This window comes from Trachypithecus francoisi, unplaced genomic scaffold (genome assembly GCF_009764315.1).
Source record: "Trachypithecus francoisi isolate TF-2019V2 unplaced genomic scaffold, Tfra_2.0 Lachesis_group3, whole genome shotgun sequence".
Lineage (NCBI taxonomy): Eukaryota > Metazoa > Chordata > Mammalia > Primates > Cercopithecidae > Trachypithecus > Trachypithecus francoisi.
Window position 1 is genome coordinate 69,687,091 of NW_022681468.1, and position 24,372 is coordinate 69,711,462.

At 39.7% G+C, this 24,372-nt stretch overlaps 2 long non-coding RNA genes across 2 annotated transcripts in view; one reads left to right on the top strand and one right to left on the bottom strand.

Annotated features, from left to right (window-relative positions):
- Window positions 1-2,364, bottom strand: part of LOC117069804 — a 102,336-nt gene extending 99,972 nt beyond the window's left edge. The window contains exon 1 of the long non-coding RNA XR_004431672.1: window positions 2,213-2,364. This is a non-coding gene — a long non-coding RNA (uncharacterized LOC117069804). The remainder of the gene's footprint in view (window positions 1-2,212) is intronic.
- A 17,207-nt stretch (window positions 2,365-19,571) lies between these two features.
- Window positions 19,572-24,158, top strand: LOC117071310. The gene is made up of 3 exons (XR_004432239.1): window positions 19,572-19,714; window positions 20,821-20,963; window positions 23,613-24,158. It is a non-coding gene; the product is annotated as an uncharacterized LOC117071310 (long non-coding RNA).
- Window positions 24,159-24,372: the final 214 nt, after the last annotated feature.

A 24,372-nucleotide genomic window follows, 5' to 3' on the forward strand; every position in this document is an offset into this window, starting at 1 on the left:
CATACGTCACCCCTGCCATCTGTTCATCTTTAATCCAAATCATATCAGTGTGCCTTCAACAGTATATGCACACTTACTTCTCACCAGAAAAGTTCACCTGGGATTGACTGCTCTCCAGTTCTGATGGAAGGCCATTGAGTTGAAAGGTTGATAGCCTAAGATTTATTCTCTGTCCACTTCTCTAAATATTCTACCATGCAGTCTAGTATAAAGTACCACATTAACTTAGTTCCTTCATTGAGTACCTCTTCAGTGTTATTCTCAGATTTTAACAAAGCCCAATATAAGAAAGAGACATGAATAAAACCCTGGAGCATTTGCTTTAAGGTCTTTTCTGAGGTACTGACCTCTTTATTTGTTCAATGTCCTTTACACATATTTTCTCATGATAAATTCCTTGTTATTTCCACTGGCATTTTTATTATAAAAGTAATTTTTCATGTTGTTACCAAAAAAAAGTTTTTAAGCAATAGAAAAACTCCCACATCTATCTTCTTTCCTACCCACACAATTCTAAGCCCCAGAGGCCATCAAGTAGTCAGGATTCTTTCCATTGCAAATGCCAGACCTGTAGCTTGAATTAGAATACAAGAGAGGAATGAGAAGGGCAGTCCTAAGGGCCACAGGGAATGGAACATGGGGTGTAAACTTCTTATCTCTGCTTCTATGAGCTGTTAGTCATTCTCTCACTTTTCTCTGGTGGAGGAGAACAGGGCTTCCAGTGATGAGAGACCATAGCCTTCCATCAACATCATCCAACAGGAAAAGAGATTTTCTTCCCCCTTAGAAAAATTCCAGAGGTATGCTCTAGTTGGCTTGGCTTAGGTCAATGAAGTGTTGTGATTGGCAGTGCTCAGAAACTCATGACTGAATAGAAGAAAAGTAGTTCCCTTAAGGAAGATGGACACTGTCATCAAAAAAAGCAGGAAGTTGTGCTAAACAGCAAAAGTGACTAAAGACATCATATTATCATCAGTAGTTTTCTAGGTTCCAGAAATTTTCTCTGAATTTACAAGCATATAAATATATTCTTTTTATGTTTTACACAAATAAGAATATACTATGGCAAATTCCTTTTAGGAGTTTATGAAGGAAAAAATGTTCTTCTACAAAATACTATATACTTTCTTTTGACTGGACAGTGAGAAATCTCTAATCCAGTATCTCTTTTTCTTGACTGTCAGGAAGCTCAGCGCTGACTACAACATTCGGTTACTACAATGTTCAGTTATCATAACTATATTAAATCTCATAAGTATTTACTTTCCTCCTCTTTTCATAATTTTAGATTTCTAATTTCTAGCTTGTCTAGCTTTATAGTACCTCAAATGTCTTTTGTTGTAAACCACCTCAAATTCTTTTTGAAAGAAGATGAAATTTTTATTAAGTTCTTCTTGTATCTAGTATTTTTTCACTTTATTATTTTTTCCATTATGAAAGTAATGACTGCTTATTATACAAAATTTAGACAGTAAGTAGAAAAGTAAGGAGAAAAAATTGCCCATGTTCCCACCACTGTTCTCACCACACGTTATTAACATTTTGGTGTAGTGCCTAGTTTTAAGAGTCAGAAACAGCCAAGTCATATAATCAGCTCGGTTGAATAGGTTCCTTACTAATCAAAATATCCCTGGAGACTTTAAATTATGGAAGGATCCAAGGAGGATTAACAACAATAAGGGAAGTCTCTAAAATTTTGACAATGCTTACCCAGAATTTATTCTTATAAGATTAGCAGTAACACACAGTCTACTAGTCCATCCTTCCCAAACATTGTCTACCCACACCTAAACTAAAATAAAGCTCAAAAACAAAATGCTACGTTTTCCTTAAGCCCCTATACTTGTATTAATCCATGAATTCAGTGGGAAAATTATTCCAACCAAAGCAAAAGGTCATATTTTCTAGATATCATAGCCAAAATTATGTTTTTGAGACACACATTGGATAACTAAGTAACCTTTAGATTACTAATTGTGTAAAGTTGCCAAGGTGATACAAGCAAAAGAAAAGTTCTACAGAAACTTTAAGATTATTTCTGCACCTGCCTGTTTCCCCTACAAACAGAGCTATACTTTGACTTTGATGGAAAATTAAGAAAATAATTATACAAAATATTATAATTTTAATACAGGGGTATTAGTCAGCTTGGGCTGCCATCATAAAATACCATAAACTGTGTGGCCTAAACAACAGAAATTTATTTTCTCACCGTTCTGGAGGCTGAAAGTCCAAGATTAAGATGCCAGCATGGTCAATTTCTAGTGAGGGCTCTCTTCCCAACTTGTAGACAGCCACCTTCTTGATGTAACCTCACATTGCCTTTTCTTCATGCCTGCAAGTGAAGAGAAAGCAAGCTCTGGTGTCCTACTCTTCTATGACACTAATCCTATCAGATCAGGGCCCTACCTTTATGACCCCATTTAGTCATTATCACTTCCATAAAGGCCATATGTCCATAAAGTCACATTGGGGGTTAGTCACATGATTTTTGAGGGATACAATTTAGTCTATAGCATTCCATTTGCTCCAATAGTCATATTTTCTGGCAGTAATTTTATGTAGCTCTGAATATTTTGAAAATAAGCATTTACAGAGGGGTAAGTTCTTCACCTCCTCTCTGAATAACATTTCACCAATAGCGTCACACAATAAAATAAGCTTCATAAAAACTAAACATGATATGAAGACACACATGGCAAGATATACATATGTACATGTCAGTGGGGAGGGAGGGAATAGAGAGGTTCAAAGTTCATTCACTTTTGAATCAACTGAAACCTTTTGTTTCACCTTCAGATTTAGGTCCTAAAATACCTGATATCATGAAACATAGCTAGGCTGGTAGGTAGATAGGTAGCTATGTTGAAATCATTAAAAATCGATGACCAAAGTAGGTATATATGAAAGAACTGGATTCAGAATAAACAATGCAAGTTGAAATTAGGACATTTTGTTTTATGATACCTTTATGTAAACTACGCTTGTGTTTAAATATGGAATCAGGAAACTATTTTGGATCAGAATTTAAAATAATCTCATTCTTTTGTATGTCTGATTAACACATTTGTCTTTGAGGTTCTTCATCTGAAGTACAAAGCTAAACAGAAAAATATATAAATCAAATATTTTGGCCCTTCCCTGGTTTTCCTACCATGGGCTGATACTATTCAGAAAGCATGTCTTTTTCCTCACAACATCTGATGTACAATATAGAAATTCATCCTTTTCTATATTGAAACTGGGCCTTTCCCCAAGATTTTTATTTTGCATTTAACAAAATAACAGCAAATATCAGGTATTAGAAGGATCGAAACAACTTCTTCTATTCTGTTGTCCTTAGAACACCATCTTTTATTCATAGCTTCTCTTGTGGTGCTGGGAGGCAGATTCTGTTGCTATAGCAACGCCCTGAATATCCTTGGGGATAGCTTACAGTTTTACTTTTTTTTTGAACAACAAAGAGCCATTGATACTACATGTTGCCAAAGGTTATAAAAGTTGAATTCTAAAATGAAAATATTTCTTCTATAGAAGTGGTACACCATATGCGTCCCACAAATTCAAAGAGATATGTAAGGATATGACCTCTGTGTGAACACTGATGAATCTAGTATAATACTGTTTGGATTCAATGGATTATTCACAGCAGAAGTAGTTGAAGTGTATGCCTTGTTTTCTAAGACCACTGTGGGGGATAAGGGGTTTATTCCCAGTATCTGTAAAGATCCAGGAGCAAGAAAAGAAAAATAAATCAAAGGTCCCATCGCTTACATTTGGTTTGTTACTTTGTAATCACCTTCCCATCCCCACCCCCACCAAAATGAACTGCTATATCAAAATCCAATTACACTTTGACAGTAAATAGATCCTCAAAGAGTGGTTGTTACTGAATCCTTGCTCCTCAGAATAGATATTAAATGTACGAGATTCTCAAGTGCTCTGAAATCTGTATTCCTGGCTTCATTTTAACTGGATTCTCTTCATCTGTGAAAAAAATTCCTTAGCTATCTGCTTTGTAAAACTGGGGAAAAAATTTCAAGTATTTCTTTCAAGATAAGTCATCTCACCGCCCTAGAAACCTGAGGGGATGCACGGAAAAACACAAATGAGGAGTTGGAGGCGCCACAGATTCGTTGCCTGGGAAAACAGCCGTAAGAGCTTATAGAGGCTCAGGAGATGGGAATCTGGATTTTTCTCAATAATAGGAGAGAGTGATACATGCTGAAAATGTAGATAAAACATTAGAATTGATCTCAATCTCCTCTACTCACCACAGCCTGAGTAAATATACTGGGGTTAGAAGACCCTCCCAGCAGATCAAGAAAAACCCACGACCCAAGGCCATTCATTCATTCATTCATTCTTTTGTCCATATACTAAGTGCATGTTATGTCCCAAGCCACTCAAAGGCTTTCCAAATGCTTATTAAATGCCTGATTGTACTCTTGAAGAGTTAGTCTCTAATTCAATAAAGCCTTCACTGGCACAGGTTCTATAGGTATAATATAGAAAACTTTATTAAAAATAACTGGTTTAGAAGGTAATCATAACTAGTAAAAACAAGCACACAAATGGTGTTTCTAAATACCATTTCTCACTGAAAGGAACCAGGGTTACTTGGAGAAATGACTGATTCCAGAAATGGTTGGAATAGGGAAAATACAAGGCAACCTGGAATATCTTGTTCAAGAAAGCAAGACAGTGCTTACACACTAATAGAGGCATGTCAAAAGGACACAAGAACTAATTTGAAGGAGTTCCCACTGTCCATATCTTGGACAATTTGATCATTAAAATTAATAATGACAGAGATAGGTTATGACATTAAATAAAAAATAAATGCATGAGTCCATAGTGATACTTAGAAGAAGACAGGGAGGCAGAGAAGGGGAGAAAAGAGAAGGAGGAGGAGGAGGTAAGGGAAAAATAAAAGAAGGCTCTACTTTACAGAAGAATACCAACTGTTATGGACTGAATTACATCCCCAACAAAATTTGTAGGTTAAAGCCTTAACCCCCAATGTGACTGTATTTGCAAAGAGGATCTTTAGGGAGGTAATTAAGGTTAAACAAGGCCCTAAGGGTTGGGCCCTAATTCAACAGAACTGGTATCCTTATAAGAAGAAGAACACACCTGGCGGGGCGCGGTGGCTCAAGCCTGTGATCCCAGCACTTTGGGAGGCGGAGACGGGCGGATCACGAGCTCAGGAGATCGAGACCATCCTGGCTAACACGGAGAAACCCCGTCTCTACTAAAAAATACAAAAATCTAGCCGGGCGAGGTGACGGGCGCCTGTAGTCCCAGCTGCTCTGGAGGCTGAGGCAGGAGAATGGCGTGAACCCGGGGGGCGGATCTTGCAGTGAGCTGAGATCCGGCCACTGCACTCCAGCCTGGGCCGCAGAGCGAGACTCCGTCTCAAAAAAAAAAAAGAAGAAGAAGAAGAAGAACACACCAAAGGTCTCTCTCATGCTTGCCGTCTCTCTCTCTCTCCACCCCCCCGCCTCTTTCGCCCCATGCATATACACAGAGAAGAGATCCTGTGAGGACAAAGTGAGAAGGTGGCATCTCCAAGGCAGGAAGAGAGACCACGCCAGAAACCAACCCTGGCAGCACATTGATCTTGACTTTGTAGCCTCCAGAACTATGAGAAAATAAATTTCAATTTATGCCACCCAGATTGTGGTGTTTCGTTTGGCAGCCCAAGCAGACGAATACACTAACTAAAAAATATTGAGGAAACGATAGAGTTAGAAAATCACCTTTTTTCAACCACCAATGTAAAAATGATTAGTGGATACCAAAATCACTGGGTCAAAGATTATGGTTTTAAAATATCACCACATGGGTTAACTTTACAATAGGGAAATCAGGCATGACATCACTACCCTAACCAAGTAATCAAACTTAGCATCACCAATAGTAGAACAGCCTGGTGTGTGCCTCCTGGTGGATTCAATAAGAAATATACACCACCTGCCAGGCGCGGTGGCTCAGGCCTGTAATCCCAGCACTTTGGGAGGCCAAGACGGGCAGATCACGAGGTCAGGAGATCGAGACCATCCTGGCTAACACGGTGAAACCCCGTCTCTATTAAAAATACGAAAAATTAGCCGGGTGCGGTGGCGGGCGCCTGTAGTCCCAGCTACTCGCGAGGCTCAGGCAAGAGAATGGCGTGAACCCGGGAGGCGGAGCTTGCAGTGAGTGGAGATCGTGCCACTGCACTCCAGCCTGGACGACAGAGCGAGACTCCGTCTCAAAAAAAAAAAAAGAAAGAAAGAAATATACATCACCTATCCAATATTCTTGCAAAGCATGTTTAACCTGAGCCTAATTGTGAGAAAACAATCAGACAAATCCTCCAAAAGGAGACATTTTTGCAAGGTAACTGACCTAGATCATTAAAACAGAGTCAATATCATAGATAAAAGAAGTCGTAGACCCCTTCTAGACTAAAAGTCTCTAAACATTACAACCACAGAATTAATCAACTTTCATAGGATCTTGGGTCAACAAAAGCACCTAAATAGATATATTGGGTATAACTGGGGAAATGTTTAATGGGCCGTATGTTAGATGACAAAACTGAATTCACATTAATTGTCTTCGGTAGGAACAGTGTAATGGGTATATGGAAAATTGTCTTTACACTTAGATATAAGTGCAAACCGAAGTATTACTGGGTCAACTATCACAATGTCTGCAACTTCAAGTGGTTCAATAATAACAGAAAAGGATACACATATATATATAAATGGGGACCAGGCACGGTGGCTCACACCTATAGTCCCAGCACTTTGGGAGGCCAAGGCAGGTGGATCGTTTGAGCTCAAGAGTTCAAGATCAGCCTGAACAACATGGTAAAAGCCCATCTCTACTAAAAACACAAAAACTAGCCGGGCATGGTTGTGCACACCTGTGGTCCCAGCTACTCAGGAGGCTGAGGTGGTAGGATTCCTTGAGCCCAGGGGGTGCAGGTTGCAGCGACCCAAGATCGTGCTACTGCACTCCAGCCTGGGTGACAGAGTGAGACCCTGTCTCTAAATAAGTAAATAAATAAATAGGGAGCAAAATAAAGCAGAGGTAGTGAAATGTTAATAATTGATGGATGTAGTTGTAAAGGCTATACAATGTTCAATGTATTATTCTTTCAACCTTTCTGTGATTTAAAATTTTTAATTGGCAGTTTAAAAAATAATTAAGAAATATAACTATATTAAAGTGCTCAGAAACATTTTATGGCCTATCACTCACTCTAGCTATTATTGACCATGCATCTACTGAGACCAAATGGTATAACCTAATGGTTAGCAAGCATAGATGCTGGTTCCCAACAGACCTGGGTTCAAAACTTGTCTCTCAGACTTCATAGGTTTAGTCTTTCTGCAGTGAAATGGGAATAATACGTAAGTGATAAGCAGTTGAGAAGATTAAATGGGGCATATAAAATCTCAGGAGGCAATTATTATTACTGGTGGTAGGAGGATAGGGATTGGAGGCTACACACTGGTAAGCAGTCTCCACTAAAACTATGACATCACTTACTAACAATGAGTGACTGCATTATATTATTGGTGACCATTTTTGTGGCAAGAGTCTTTTCATCCAAATCAAAAGTTCCTTGAAGGCAAGAACCATGTCTTTCCTGATTTCTATATCTCCCAAAGAACCTTGTACAATGTTACACATGATAATATTTCATCTGTACGTTATGCTTGATTAGTGCTTCTCAACTATGGCTGCACATTAGAATCGCCTGGGGAGGCTTTTAAAAAGTCTGATCCTTGGACCCCGTCCCCAGATCATTTTTATTTTGTTGGTCTGAAGTGGGAGGACTTGGGCCTTAAGGTATTTTTTTTAAAATTCCCAGGGAGATTGTAAAAGGTTTATATTTTGTTTCTCCTTAGGGCAATGACACAAGTCGCTGCTGCCAACTTTCCACCCGCCTTGGAGTAACCTGAAGTGTCAGATTAGGCAAATTTGTGTTTTAACATGTCAGCCTTCTCCCATGAGCTGCTAACTTCAGACCATTTGTAAGACCACCATTGTTTAGGCTGTTAACATAAACCATAACAGATTTGTGCTTCACTTTATCAAAATGTATAATTATACCTAATGCTGCTCTTTCTTCAGTTGATGAAAACTATAAAAGGCCCTTTCCTAAACCCCAAGCCTGAGTAAGTTTTCACAATAGAACAAGCATCCAAACAGCAGAAACATGACTGTAACATTGAATTAGTTGATAATGTGGACTTTCACAATTCAGAAAATAATTTCATTTGTGTTCCAGAGAAACCAAAACAGAGGGCAGAACACCTGAAGGATAAAACAAATGGAGATCTGTGGGAGCAGAGGTCAGAATCAGTGAGCATAATAAGAAATGAGAACAAGAGCGTTTTATCACCTCCATTTAGCCAGCTGCCAATGTTAGCAAACAAGTTCCTAATATGAATGTACCTAGGCACTGGTCTGAAAGTTGAGCATGCCCCTCCCTGCATCTTCCATATGAAAGCCACTGTGACCATGAGTCTTAGCTACAACATGGTGGTCTGACATATCCATGTACATTTTCCCTGCCCTTGGCTGTACACTTACCAACCTTGAACTAATGGGAAAGCATCATGTGTCATTAACATAGTAAAGAGAAAGGGGACTCAGAGGGCATATAAGATATAATTATAGACCCAACGTGGTGGCTCATGCCTGTAATCCCCGCACTTTGGGAGGCTGAGGTGGGCGGATCACCTGGGGTCAGGAGATCAAGCCCATCCTGGCTAACACAGTGAAACCTCATCTCTACTAAAAATACAAAAAATTAGTGGAGAGTGGTGGCATGTGCCTGTAATCCCAGCTACTCGGGAGGTTGAGGTAGGAGAATCGCTTGAACCAGGGAGGCAGAGGTTGCAGTTGTCTGGACAGGGGGAAAGGACAAAGATGACTAAGATGGCACATTTCCGGGTTCTTCATCACCAACTTACCCACTCGCGGGAAAATGCAGCCTGCGCCCGGGAAAAATACAGACCAACTGCGCAGGTGCAACGTGACGTCCGATGGAGGAAACCGAAACCTACCTGGCTGCGCCTAGGGAACGCCCCCTACCACGCCCTTATCCCACCCACTGCCTTCCCCCTTCCAGTACCCATGCATAAAAGTACGCTGCGGGCAGGAACCAGTGTGACTTCTTCGGCCCCCGCATTCGTGGACCGGAGAACCTCACCTGAGAATGCCGGAGCGACTTCCTCGGCCTCCACCGCAGGAGACCGGTGAACCTCGCCCTTTCCTCCTTCGCATTGGCTAGCTAATAAAGCTTTTCTACTTTGCCTACTTGCCTCATCTCTGGCGCCTGATTCGGTGGTCGCATAAAACAAAACAGCAGTGAGCTGAGATCACGCCACTGCACTCCAGCCTGGGTGACAGAGCGAGACTCTGTCTAAAAAAAAAAACAAAAAAAGATATAAATAAGACTTTGTTTCTTTAAAGAAACCAGGGCTAAACCATTTCTAAGAACTCTCTCTCCAATTCCTTACTTAATAACCAAGTAACCATGGCCAAGTTACTTAGCTTTTCAAAGCTGAAGTTTCCCCATCTGTCAAACTTAGATAGTAAAGTGCCTACTTCATAGGGTCGTTATGAGGATTAGAGAATGCATGTCAATGTTTAGCATGGTTTCTCACACATAGTATTATTAGCTAAATGGAAACTATTATTATATCTCTAATATAGTAATAAATCCAAACCCAGCAGTTTCTTGGGTGGAAAAATAAAACAAAGATATGAAAACCCAAATTAACTCCTATTTCCATTAATCTGTATAATAAAAAGCTTAGATTTAGATAAAATTTCAGCAGATAATAATATGATGATTTATCCCAACTTTGCTTTGGCAGTATCTTCAAACAAAATTGAGATATTTAAAATCATTGTCCTTAAAAGAGGTCCTAAAGATTCAATTACTTATTGAATAGACAGTTTCAAATTTTATAAACAAATTCCCATTTCTTCTAATCCTAAGCCATGCCCTCCAAAAACAATAACAAAGATTATGTTATAGTGTCTCCTAGTGGGCCCATTTTCACTCATTGCCAACACATGTGTGACTAACAGTAAAGCATTTGAGAGTAAATTTTTAACTAAAAAGAACAATTCAAATGAGATAAAACCATATTGGGCAAGACAACATGGAAGCACCATGCACTAAGAGCTGGAAACTGGAGGTGAAAAAACATACATGGACTTGATTGGAGCAGAAGGGGTGAGAATTTAGTGATTAGCTAATGTAGGGGAGGAAAAACCTTTTCCCTCTCAGGTTCACCATCTGGGGGCCTATGAATTAAACTGACAAAAGACAGATTAACAGGAGAAAAGCATAAATAGTTATTGAGTTTGGGGGCCTATGAATTAAACTGGCAAAAGACAGATGAACAGGAGAAAAGGAATAAATAGTTATTGAGTTCATATGTTATGTGTGAGGGGCTTCACAGAAAATAAGTAAAAACCCAAAGAAGCAGTTAGAGAGGGGGCTTATATACAATTTTAACAAAGGGCAATAAATTATAGAGAAGTGACTAGACAAAGGAAAGTGGGTTTGGCCTCCTAGGGGTGGTATAATAAATTGTGGGAAGGTTACTAGGAAATATATGATGGATAAAGGTTGTTTAGAAAGGTTTGTTACGCACACTCTTCTCTGTGCCCTCTCTGGTCTTCCTGGAATGGAAGAGGGAAATGCTTTTACAAATAGCAATTTCTGTCACCTTTACAAAGAGAAATTTATGCCCTGCTTTAAGGCAGAAGCAGAGAGGGCAAAGAACTTTTCCTGGGTCTGCTGTTTCTTCAGTTGCCCTCAGCTTAAAGTAATCCTTATGCCAAAGTGGTATTTTTGGGGGTGGCATATTCTGGACCCCTTCACTAAAAAACAACTGAAGCCTCAAGTTGAAGAGTTTCCAGGAGAAGATTCTTCTAAGTAATAGAATGTAGGTGGAAAAAATTATTTTGCCTACACATTTTGAAGTAGCCTAAAGGAGAAATATTAGAAGTGAACTAGATAAGATATGCCAAAAGAAAGTTAAAGAGTTTTTATTGTTACCAGAAAGAGGTCCCAATCCAGACCCCAAGAGAGAGTTCTTGGATCTCATACAAGAAAGAAATTCGGGCAAAGTGAAGTGAAAACAAATTTATCAAGAAAGTAAAGGAAGAAAAGAATGGCTGCTCCATAGGCAGAGCGGCCCTAAGAGCTGCTGGTTGGTCATTTTTATGGTTATTTCTTAATTATATGCTAAACAAGGGGTGGATTATTCATGAATTTTCCTGGAAAGGAGCAGGAATTTCCTGGAATTGAGGGTCCCTCCCCATTTTAGACCATATAGGGTAACTTCTGGGTGTTGCCATGGCATTTGTAAACTGGCATGGCACTAGTGGGAGTGTAGATTAGCATGCTAATGCATTATAATTAGCATAGAATGAGCAGCAAGGATGAACAGAGGTCAGTTTTGTCGCCATGTGTTTTTGGCTGGTTTCTTTATCACATCTTGTTTTATAAGTAGGGTCTTTGTGACCTGTATCTTGAGCCGAGCTCCTATCTCATCCTGAGACTAAGAACACCTAACCACCTGGGAATGCAACCCAGCAGGTCTCAGCCTCATTTTACCCAGCCCCTATTAAAGATGGAGTCACTTTGGTTCAAACGCCTCTGACAGTATGAAGGTAAGAGAAAGGGAACTGACTTTAGAAATTCTCGAAAAGGCAAAGCTAGATTGTCTCAAAGGTTTGTTTTTGGAGAACAGCCACTTTTGATGTTGTTCTTGTTAGCTTTTACTAGAGCTTTAAATGGGTAGGGAAATATTTACTAGAAGTAGCATAACACAGATATGTGTGCAGCATATACATCTATTTTACATTTATTAAATTTAACATGCAGTAGAACAAATAATAAATTTAAGGATTCTAGCTCTTTAATAGGAAAAGACTTATAACTATTCTAATGAAACAATTCCCATAAGGAGATGAAGTGCTACTTTCAATTCCAGGTGCTAGGTGGGCCATTGGCAGCCTGCTAAATCTCTGTAGGCTTCAGTAACACTATGGATATAACAGAAGAGCTAGGTTAAATGGACCCGGAAGTCCTCTCCCTCATGAAGTTGTTTCAATGTAAATGGATATGACACTTGTTAGAATGTGTCTCTTCCGGCCGGGCGCGGTGGCTCAAGCCTGTAATCCCAGCACTTTGGGAGGCCGAGACGGGCGGATCACGAGGTCAGGAGATCGAGACCATCCTGGCTAACACGGTGAAACCCCGTCTCTATTAAAAATACAAAAAACTAGCCGGGCGAGGTGGCGGGCGCCTGTAGTCCCAGCTACTCCGGAGGCTGAGGCAGGAGAATGGCGTAAAACCCAGGAGGCGGAGCTTGCAGTGAGCTGAGATCCGGCCACTGCACTCCAACCCGGGCGAAAGAGCAAGACTCCGTCTCAAAAAAAAAAAAAAAGAATGTGTCTCTTCCTTTACCCTGAGCCACACTTTTTAAATTGTATCTCTTACTCAAAAAAACAGCTGCATTATGTATGATGGGATAAAAAACACATTTTCTTCCCTTTTCCTTTTATAAAAAGAACTGGATTACAGGTATTTTTAGGTTCCCAAAATCTCATAACACCAACATTTTGAACATTTTAAAATATATTACTATCTCAAGAAGCGGTAAAGTTTTTAACCAAGTCCTAATAATTAAACTTGGTTTGGAATGAATTACTGGGTTGGTGCAAAAGTAATTGCAATTTTTGCCATTACTTTAGCACCAACCTAATATTAGTACAGTTATTTAAATACCATTTGGAAAAATTGCAGAATGCTTTTCAAATTTCATATGCATCTGAGTATTAGCTCTCAGGATATTTGCACAGATCATATTAAGTATGGGACTAATATATCTCCCACAGAAATGTATACCTCAACAAGCAAGAGCGTAGGATTAATTCAAGTTAAGCATGTTTTTACTGACCATGTTCATAGACCCCAAAGTGATTTCTTAAACTTTTCCAGTTTTGCTTCTCCTTTATCTTTTTGCAAAATTTCATACTTACATTTTTTTATCCTATATCTTAGAGTAAAAAAGTTTTGAAATTATGCTAATGTATTAAAGTTATAATCCTAAACATGCAAAAGTTCTGGCTCTCAAAGAACATTTTCTAGTCCCTAAGAGCTTGAAAGTAGCTCAGAGGACCAGCAGTAGGGGGAATGTTGCCCGTGATCACCTTTCACTTTTAAGCATGCTTTTTCTAGTTCAATTTTGCCCTTTCTTTTCATTCTAGTTATTTGGGGCCTTTTCTAAGTACTGTCAAATAGGAAATTACCACAAAGACAAGTGGAAGAAAAAAACATTTTAAAAATAACTTCACACAGCACCTGCAATTCTAGTAAATGCCTCACTCTCAGAGTGTGCAGGCATTTGGAGATTTCTATCAAATCAGTTGGGCTGCCCCACCGCAGGGATGGGTCGGTGTTCCCTTTTCAGCTCAGTAATCAAATAGCTTTGACTGGTCCGTGTCTGCTTTTGTCCATTTCTGACCTACATGTTCCTGTGAGGGACATCTTTGTCTCACTTTTCTTTGGTCACTGAGTTCATGTACCTCAATAGGCTAAGTCTTGCAGTCCATTAATGAGAATTCTCAGCTCAGCCCTAGGCCACCCAGAAACCCCGGTTGCATGTTCTCACTGAATGGCTTCACTGGTGGCCCATTGAAATGTGCTAATGTCAGAAAAAAAGGTTGAATGGGGCACCAATGTACACCATTGCCGAGGCAAAGTGACTGCGGCTTCCAACAAAGCTTCCGCTGTGGCAATGTTAAGCAGAGTTATCAATGGTGCGGAGGCTGAGCAAGGACTAATGCTCCAATCATGCCATCAACAGGTGGCACAGATGCAGCCACTTCAATATGAAATCACAGTGCAAAGTTCGCTGGCAATTCAATCCTCTCTCCAGCTTCCAATCTCCAGATACATTGTGTAGATATGCCTCCTTCTCTTTCTGGTTCTGAGGCTCTTTGAATTGGTTTGCAGAAGACACTTTGGGTGAGAGATGAAGTGAGTGTTTGTTCTAATTTTTCTTAGAGTTACACCTCCAGTTGAGAAGCTTTCTTAAAGCCGTTTATTTCCTCACAGGTGTACAGAAGCAGATAAAGCATTTTCTCGGGGCTTATCCCAGAAGCACTAAAAGGGCATTTGAGCTCAGCAAACTAATGTTTTGATTGTGTAAAACAGATGTCACATTATGGCCCCATATTGCTACTTCTCGTAACAGAACATCTTGAATCACTACTAAATTATGAAGAGGTAATGATCAAGCCAATTTTGTAGCCCTTCTTCCCCTAATCACGGCAAATGAAAGAAAGAAGATGATGGAGCAGCCCCCAAGTTTTCCTTCTAAATAGGTATTTCTGGGAAGAAACATAAAAGGAACTAAAAAGTGAGGATTGTTATAGTTATTTTAAAATTCTCTTTAAGATCCCTGAGTTTCTGAATTATTCACAAATATACTGGATTCCCACACATTCACATGGAAGAATAGCCCACAATTATAATCCCACTATCATCCAAACTTCACATCAAGATGAACCAGTCCCAAAGTCTCCCAGATTCCTAATCCTTAAATGTTGGTGATAGTCTACAGAACGAGATCATTGCATGACAACCTCAGCCTTCTCAGAGGGCCCAAGATTTTGCTTGGCTACTCACTACAAGTCAAAATATACAGAAGTAGTATACAAAATATACTACTTTAGTTCTTCAGCTCCTTCAAAACCATTTCTCCAGTCCCAAATGAAAAATAGCATACAAAAAATGTATAGCATATCTTATCTCAGCTAACTTTTCAAAGTTATAATTTTATTGGAAGATAAAGTCCAAAGCATACAGTGTACACACACACACACACACACGATATTATTATTATTATTATTATTTTTAGACAAGTCTCACTCTGTCGCCCAGGCTGGAGTGCAGTGGTGTGATCTTGGCTCACTGCAACCTCTGCCTCCCGGGTTCAAGCAATCCTCCCACCTCAACCTCCCGAGTAGCTGGGACTACAGGCGCATGCCACCACGCCGGGCTAATTTGTATAGTTTTAGTAGAGATGGGGTTTCACCATGTTGGCCAGGATGGTTTTGGTCTCTTGACCTTGTCCTCTGCCCGCCTTGGCCTCCCAAAATTGGGATTACAGGTGTGAGCCACCACGCCGGTCCATGATTTTTTAAATATTCCAGAATGGTAACATTGGGGAAATCCCAACTAAAGAGTAGGTCCCAACAACTTGTTATGATCTCGTTTAAAGATGAATGAGTTTCGTGGAGGGAATTCTCAGGGGCCCACATCATCTGTCTGATCTTACACAGGGGCCCTCGTGGTGCCTCACTGTATCTGGTCACCAAGCCGGCATGGTGCTGGGCAGCTCTCCCACAGGAGCTTCCTTTTAAGACTTCAGCTCCAAAGTGACCCACACAATCCTCTCACTCACATATGTTAATGTCTTATGGGGAATCATATTCCAGGTCAGCAGTTCTAGGCTCAAGAGGGAAAGAGACAGGTGCCCCAAAGCCACTAACTAGCCCTAAGAATCTTTATTTATTTTCTTTCTCTTTTGCTGGCATATGAAAGGTTTCTCCCTCACTATTCCTCGCCTTCTAACTCTGATAAGTTTTTCCTACTATTTTCCTCAGGCTAGATTGATTATGAAGCAAGTAAAGAGGGTCTTGCAAATTATTTGTGATTTTTTATGTAATGTCACATTCATTTTCCCCTAATTTTTCATAATGAAAGTGAATTAATTTTGTACTTAGAAAAAGTTATTTTTTAAATAATAAAGTTAATTAATCTTTGATCTTTCATTCCTCAGAAATGGAATTTTGCCCTCAATTTGTTAAGAAAATTAAATATTTGCATTTCATGTTAGTAAAAGAAACAACTGGCTAATTTTTATTTTGTACTTACTCCTACCAGTTTATTATGAAGGATACAACTCAGGAGCAGCTAAATGAAGAGATGCTGAGGGCAAGGCACACTCTGCGTGCACCACCTTCCTAGTGCCTCAATGTGGTCACAGACCTAGATGCTTCCACCTGGCTAGTGGAAGCAGCTATTTATTTGGAAAGAAAATCCAAACTACACAATCAAGGGGAAAAAAAAATTATTTTTTCTCTCTCCATAATTTCCTTATTAATCATACTTCACCCAAAGCTATTTAAGATTTATAAACTTAAATTTTATTTTATTTATTTTGAGTCAGGGTTTGGCTTATTGCCCAGGCTGGAGTACAGTGGTACGATCTCAGCTCACTGCAACATCTGCCTCCCAGGCTCAAGCGATTCTCCTGCCTCAGCCTCCTGAGTAGCTGGGACTACAGGCGCCTCCCTGCCTGGCTCGTTTTTGTAGTTTTTTGTAAAGACAGGATTTCACCATGTTGCCCAGGCTGGTCTGGAACTCCTGAGCTCAAGGGATCTACCTGCCACAACCTCCCAAAGTGCTGGGATAACAGGCCTGAGCCACAGCGCCAGCCTAAACTTAAATTTTTTAATCTATGACTTCTTATGGGGACCTGAAGGCTACATGACCATCCTTCACATAAACAGCTCAATATAGAAGCCAGAAGGATTAGTATGTATTCTAAAGTATAAAAATAGCATAGATCATTTAAGTGGGGTAGCATCTCAGGGTATTCAGGTCTTGGTCCAGGAAACTACAACCAAGGGATGCCCTGGCTTACCCATTTGGGTTACTCTGGCATATTTTTGTAGAGAAAGAGAAATATCTTTTCCTCACCCATTCTATGATCATGGCTGAGCCCCCTATAACAAAAGAAGAATTAACAAGAGAAAAGCATACAAATTTACTTAATATAACTTTTGCATAACACTTTGCATAACACGGGAGCCTTCATAAGGAAATGAAGACCGGAAGAAAGTGGTAAACCTTTATAATCTTTAAGTTTGACAAACAACTAGAGAGTCACGAAGACATATGATTGGATAAAAAGTATGATCTAATGTAATAAATGGGGGTGGGGAGTATTTAGCAAGGCCTGTTTGTTCAGATTCTTCTCTGTGTCCCTGTGTCCTCAGAGGTAAGGATGTTCCTTTCCTCCTGGTAGAGGAAGGGCACCTCTCAAATGAGTGTCTTATGACCCGCTTCACAGGAAAATCAGAAAAACCTTCCAGGTTTTCTTACCTGCTTCAGGGGAAGAACGCGGACAGGGTGAGAATGACTTCCTTGCTTCTGTGTTTTCTCACATGCCAAGGTGCAATATTTTGGAGTACCATGTCCTGAACCCCATCATTGCCAAATAGAAAATGTAATGGTCCCTTTTTACAAAATAAACGTAAGTGAAAACTGGATTGGGTTAGAACCTTGCCACCTGGCTTGCATTATTTCTTTTATCTTCATTTTTTATGCAAATAAGCTTAAGAAGTCAGACCTTAAATGGCACTTTTTAAAAGTTGCCTCTGGATTTTACTTTCTTCACTGGCTCTAAAGAAGTTCCACAATTGCCCAGAAAGAATGGGTCAATCCCCAGCTGTCCCTTTGTTTACAATTCCTTCCCTCCTCCCTGTGGTCTCCTTTCCTGCACTCCCTCCCCCAGTGGCCCAAACTTTGCTTTTGAAGACCTCCTTGACTTCAGAGAAGTTAGACCATGTTGCGAATGTCTCTTCTTTCTCTAAGGCAGGCTAAGAGAGATAATGGGCCCTGTGGGAGAGAAGAAGCCAAAGAAAGAGAAGAGTTCCTTTGGACACTTAAGGGAATTATTGACAAGGCTCAGCAGACTCAAACTCACAAATTAAAAAAATAAAAAGCAGCTGAGGTAGTTCTGCTAGGTCTTTTATGCAATCAAGTGAAATAAAATCTGCTGACTTTTGGGTGGGGGAGTTCAAAAGGGGAATTGGAGAGGTAAGTAATTTAATTTCTTAAATCTTGCCTATGCCACATGCTGAAGATTCTAAATAAAGTTTTTAGCTAATTGAAACTAGTTGAGACTACACCTGGAAAAAGTTACTAGCATTTTGTTCACTGGACAGAAATGAAACAAAGAATGAATTTTACTTAAGCGAGGAAAAGTCAATATCAATCATTTGATAAGGGTTAGAAAGCAAGCACTTAAATGCTATTGTAGGAAGAATCAGAAAGAATTTAGCAAAAATCCCTTTTTTCTCCCACTGGCCTACGTTTTTCCCTGAAGATAGACAAAGGACAAAGTTACTTTCCCAATTTCCATAATTTCAGGAAAGAACTCTTTGCAAGATTCTTCTGGTGTTGTTTTCAAGTCCTTAAAGCTTGGCCTTTTCTGTGTATGGACTAGATATTATGTGCAGGAACTCAAGGACGGGAATACATCCACCAGCGCGTCTCCTGGGAGCAAAATCTGCCTCCATTAACTTTAAAGCTGAAACTCAGTAACTCCTGTTCTTACTCGATCCTAACTCCAAAAATTCACTCACACCTACCCCCTCCTTTCCAAAGAATGACTAAATTGGGAGGCTGGGACAGAAACATTCCAAATAACAATCAATCATTACATTGGTTCCAATTCTTCCTCTATGGTTACAAGGTGAGGAAGGTGTTGATGATACTGGTGAGGGTTGTATGACCGCCCTTCACATAAACAGCTCAATTTAGAAGGTAGAAGGATTAGTATACATCCCAAAGAACAAAAATAGCATAGATCATATTTGAGACATTAATACAAATATACATAGTAAACATTCTCCTGTGTACTTTGTTGTTATTGTTATTATAAACAAATATTGTTTTGGTTTTTGTTTGTTTATTTGTTTGAGACGGAGTCTTGCTCTGTGGCCCAGGCTGGAGTGTAGTGGCATGATCTTGGCTCACTGCAACCTCCGCCTCCCAGGTTCAAGCGATTCTTCTGCCTCAGCCTCCCGAGTAGCTGGGACTACAGGCGTGTGCCACATGCCCAGCTAATTTTTGTATTTTTAGTAGAGACGGAGTTTCACCATGTCGGCCAGGCTGGTCTCGCTCTCTTGACCTCGTGATCCACCCGCCTCGGCCTCCCAAAATGCTGGGATTACAGGCATGAGCCATCGCGCCCAGCCACAAATATTATTTTTATGAAAAAAAATCATGTTTATTTTTTACCTGTCTTCCTTTTGACCCTAGTGCAGAATTAGTCTGGCATTGTGTGGACTCTACTCCTGGGAGGCGAATTCCTTCATTGAAAGAAAATCTTGCTGCAAGTATTCCACACTCAGTTACTAGATAAAGAGAACTAGCTGAGAAAGATGTATAGAAGGTATCTTAGGTCAACACAGCAAATTCCATATATGTACATGGGTAGATCTATATCACACAGCAGAAACATTCCATAGAAGATCTATTCCCTTGTGGAATAACTTTTCTCCCTCATGCCCACTAAGCTTCTAAACAAGCATCCAGCTTTCTTTTCTTCTCCAACAAACAACATTTGCATTGTAGAATCACTTTTTAGCAAGACATACGTGGAGTTTGAGTTTTAAAAGCAAGTGCCAATTGAAACAATTTATTGTACACAAATTTTAATTTTCTTTAAGGAAGGAAAGTCAATTATGTCAAGATCCCTAGCAAAGCTACCACCTAGTGACATGCTGCATATTTGGCCACACTTCCAGAGCTTGTCATAAGCTGCAGACGCCATCTTCCTGGACCGCTTTTGAAGTTGTAATGTTTTTGCATTTCAAAGAGGTACCAAGACAATAGTAGGAAAGAAGAGAGTGGGTCAAACATTCAGAAAACGTCAGATATATTTTATGAACCTAAGTGGCTTTCTATTTCATCGTCAAAATCTTCCTCACCCAAGGATTAAAACTATAGAGCACAGTGGATTTTATTAATTAGTATGGTCTATTAAAGACTTTGACATAAAATATTTAGCAATGAATTCTCTACACCAACTGGTTAGTGTACACCTTTTTAATGGAGGTGGCAAAAATAAACAGTAGGGCCCTTAACAAAATTATTTCAGATCTATCACCTTTTCTGGTAGCATTCTTAAAAGACTCTACCATCATCAAATGACCCTTCTGTTCTCTTCAATTCCATTGGCAAGAGTTACATAGCTCCTGGGTTAACTCTATGTAACAAATTAACAAATCTGAGTAAGATTTGTGTATTTAAAAATCAACAGCTCTGACTTCACTGCTCAGTACAATTTTCTGTATTGTAAGGCCTGATAAAGTTTTTAATCTTTTAACAACTTACAAAGTAAACAGTGACTGGCACCCAAACCTGAAAGAAAGCCAGCAGCAGGTCTAATGAAAATCATGCAGAAAGCCCATCAGACATTAAGTAAATACTCTGCTTCTGTTTTCTAGTCTCTTTTTGTTTGGTTACCATGGTGACCTGTTTTTGTGGGGGTAACTTGGAATGTATAAGAATTTGCTGCAATTAGATGCTTGTGTCCTATTGGCCAGTATGACACAGATAGTTTCTTTTCTTAAACTAAAAAGAAATAAAAGAGAAGAAAAGACGCTGGTGAATGTGGACAAAGCCAACATGCACTTTGGGAACCAAAGAAAAATTTTGTAAGCCTACTTATCTTTCAGAACTGTTTTCACAGTTGCTCGTAATAAAAAAGTCCATCTCTCCCAGCCTGTGATTACTCTCCATATCCTCCAGCCTGTGATTACTCTCCATATCCTCCAGCCTGTGATTGCTCTCCATATCCTCCAGCCTGTGATTTCTCACCTTCTTGACCTTTCCAACTACTCCTTAGCTGTAACACATATAGTGCACTTCATTTTACTTTTGTTATTCCATCATTGTTTTATGGATATGTCTTATCCCTTTAGGAGATTGCAAAAGTCCTTCAGGGCAGCAACCACATCTTCTACTTTTGAGGCAGCGTGATACAATGAAGAAACCCATGGAAGTGGAATTAGATGCAAACAATTGTGGTCTAGGTTCTGAAACCAATTAGTTGTTCAATATTTAGGTAAGTCTCTTTAACCTCATTGAGCCTCTGTTTCCATATAAGATTCATGCCCATAAAGGTGTAATAATTGGATTATTTTATACTGACTAAAGTATTAAACCTGTGGTATATATTTACTTCTTTTTTTTTTATTTTGCGATGGGGTCTCACTATGTTGCCCAGGCTGGTCTTGAACTCCTGGCCTCAAGCAATCCTCCCACCTTAGCCTCCCAAAGTGCTGAGATTACAGGCATGAATCACTGGACCTGGCCATGTTTACTATTTATATCCTGAATTAAGTTTAATTGATTCAATATTGTAGTTTAAAATTCTGTCTCAGGCAGCCCTAAATATATGGAAGATTAAGACAACTGCCTCTGCTCCCAAACCCAAGAGACTTTATCACTTTGTTATGGGTTCTCAGACCACAAATTTTAAATCCATGGTTGGGTAGGGTGAGGATAGACTACTTCTAAGACGAAAAAAGGAAGCAACTTGGTTGTCTGTAGTTACAAAGAAAAATAAGAGCATCAGTACAAGCTCAAAGACTTTCTTAGCCTTTAGTGTCACCTGACTCATGAGAAAGCAAAACAGCATTACTATTGTGTCTCACCTAGATCCAGAGACTCAGAATGACAGAGGGATTGTTTACTTAAAATATCCTTACTCCTTTTCTTTCAAACAATATCTATTAAAGTTTAAACCTATCACTAGACATATCAAAGGGGTTCAAATCTCAGCTAGATTGTTGTGCAGTCCAAAGATTATCTAAATTCTCCTTCACTCACTGTGATCACTCCAGATGCTTTAAGCCCTTGTTCAGCCTGCTCAAGGAGGTTACCCATTCAGGCTATTTCAACATCTTCAGTGGTGAGAAACCATACTTCAAAACCACCATACTTCAAAGCTATTCATCCTCTGTTCAAGCAGCTCTAATTGTTAAATAATTCTTCCTTATATTAGAATCAAATCCCTCTTCTCTGCTATTCTATACTTTGGTCCCAGGCTAGAATTTGTCCGGGATTGTTTGCAATTCTTTCCTTCTGGGTACACATCAGTTTTCCAAATCCTTCTTCAAGAGGCTCACAGAGCTAAACACAGTCCTCTACTCTAGCTGACCAGTGCAGTGCCACCTCCATAGTTAATTCAACAGCGTGACTGTGTTTCTGTTGAGGGCTATATGCCCAAGATATGAAGATAAGTTAGACAATATTTTTGGTTTCAAGGAGATAAAGGTCTGTAAGAGGAGCCAAGCCGGGCGTGATGGCTCATGCCTGTAATCCCAGCACTTTGGGAGGCCAAGACGGGCTGATCACAAGGTCAGAAGTTCGAGACCAGCCTGACCAATATGGTAAAACTCCGTCTCTACTAAAAATACAAAAATTACCTGGGCATGGTGGTGCGTGCCTGTGGTCCCAGCTACTCGGGAGGCTGAAGCAGAAGAATCGCTTGAACCCAGGAGGCGGAGGTTGCAGTGAGCCGATATCACACCACTGCACTCCAGCCTGGTGACAGAGCAAGACTCCATCTCAAAAAAAAAAAAAAAAAAAAAAGGGAGCCAAGAAGGTTAGCAAGTATGTCCAAAAGAAGGGTTAAGGGCTAAGGAGGAAAGTACTATAATGTTCCCAAGAGGATGTTTTCAGTTCTCCCTCGGGCATGGGAAAGGACTAGCAAAAGTTTCATGGAGGAGGTGTTACCGGACAGTCCAAAGAAGGAGCATTCCAGGCAGAAGCAATTATAAATGAAGGCTCTGTCATACAATTCAACATGATAAATTCAACTTCAAAAAGTTCATTTTGACCAAAATGCAAGGTATGAGGCATGACCAGGCAAGAACTGAGGTTGGAGGCGTAACCAATGGAGGACAGTGTGTGCCACACGAAGGCATCTGAACTGTGTCCTACAGTCCAGGGGTCTCCAAACTGGGGTGCACACACCACAGGGAACGCACCAGATGATCCACTGGGGTAAGTTATCGGAACTTCTATTTTATTTTTACTCCAAGATTTAGGGAAATGTTAAACTTCACTAATATTTCATTTCAATTGGCAATAGGTCTGAATGTCAAACTGTCACATGTCATATACTGTGAGCAGAGCATCCTGCAGGAAAATGGAATCCCACAATATGAAGGGTTGGACCATCACCTCGTCATTCTTTTTTTAAGTATTGTAACATGTTGCATTTTATGGTGTCCAGTTAAATAAACTTATGAATATTACCTAGTTTTAAGCAAATAATTCTCATAAAATAGGTAAATTAAAAGAACTCTTCCAAGAAATACCACACTGAAGATAATTCTAATAGAGTTAGCACAAGAGAAACTGAGAAAAAGGCAAAACGGATTCTTCTATTCCTTGTATAATATCTTTGCCGGGTAAAAATACTAACAATTCATTAACCACAAATATGTGGGTCTGTGTGTGTGTCTGTGTGTGTGTATGTATGTGTATATAGATATATACATATATATGAAGAAGGCTATTTAAAATATGGATTTATATCTAGGCTATGAAGACTTTACAAAAATTGACTAAATTTGATAAAGATTAAAAAGTCTCTTTTGCAGGATTTTTGTTTTTGTTTTTGTTTTGTTTTGTTTTGTTTTGTTTTTTTGAGATGGAGTCTTGCTCATCACCCAGTTAAAAATACCTGTTCTTTCTGCCTTAGGAAGCATGGTCAACAACATTCTGAGGGCGGTGTGGTGACCTTCTCACAGGATGCAGTGGCCCTACCCACATTCCTTTTGTCCGGATTGTGCCTATGCCAGACAACTGCATCTTGTCCCAACACCTGTGTTCTCCACCTGAGGGCTCTCTCCAGGACCACAGATAGGTAGGCCGGAAGTGCTTCATTATTGGTGTCTAGCCAATGACAGGCAGATAAGAGCTGGAGAATGTATTGCCTTCCATGTGAAACAACTCAGAAAAATTTTGCACTGGCTCCAGAGCGCCCCGGGGGAGCTGCCCACAGCAGAAAGTTGCTTGAGAACATTCCCTGCGGTAGCTTCATTTCCTGCCTTTTCTCACTGCTGCCATCCCTTCCTGGGATCTCTTCCTCCCAAATCTATGATTAATTCTTACACTCGAATCCATGCCTCAGGATCTGCTTCCTTGGGAACCCAACCTAAAACAGTGACTAAAAGGTATTAGAAAGAAGGAGGAGGAGAAACAGAGCTTGATATTTGAAGAAACACATATTACAAAATTTGCTAAATAGCTGGATCAAAATATAAATGTTTCTAACAAGTATCTGTTCTTTATGTTTGTTAGACTCTGTGTCAATAATAAAATACTTGAAGAGCAACTTTTTTTGTGAGCCAATAAAATAAAACGTAAGCATATATTTTCATCACTATCTATTAAAACACTGTGTTAAGTAAATAGTATAAAAACTAACTAAAAAGGAGAAAAAGGAGATCCTAGGGTAC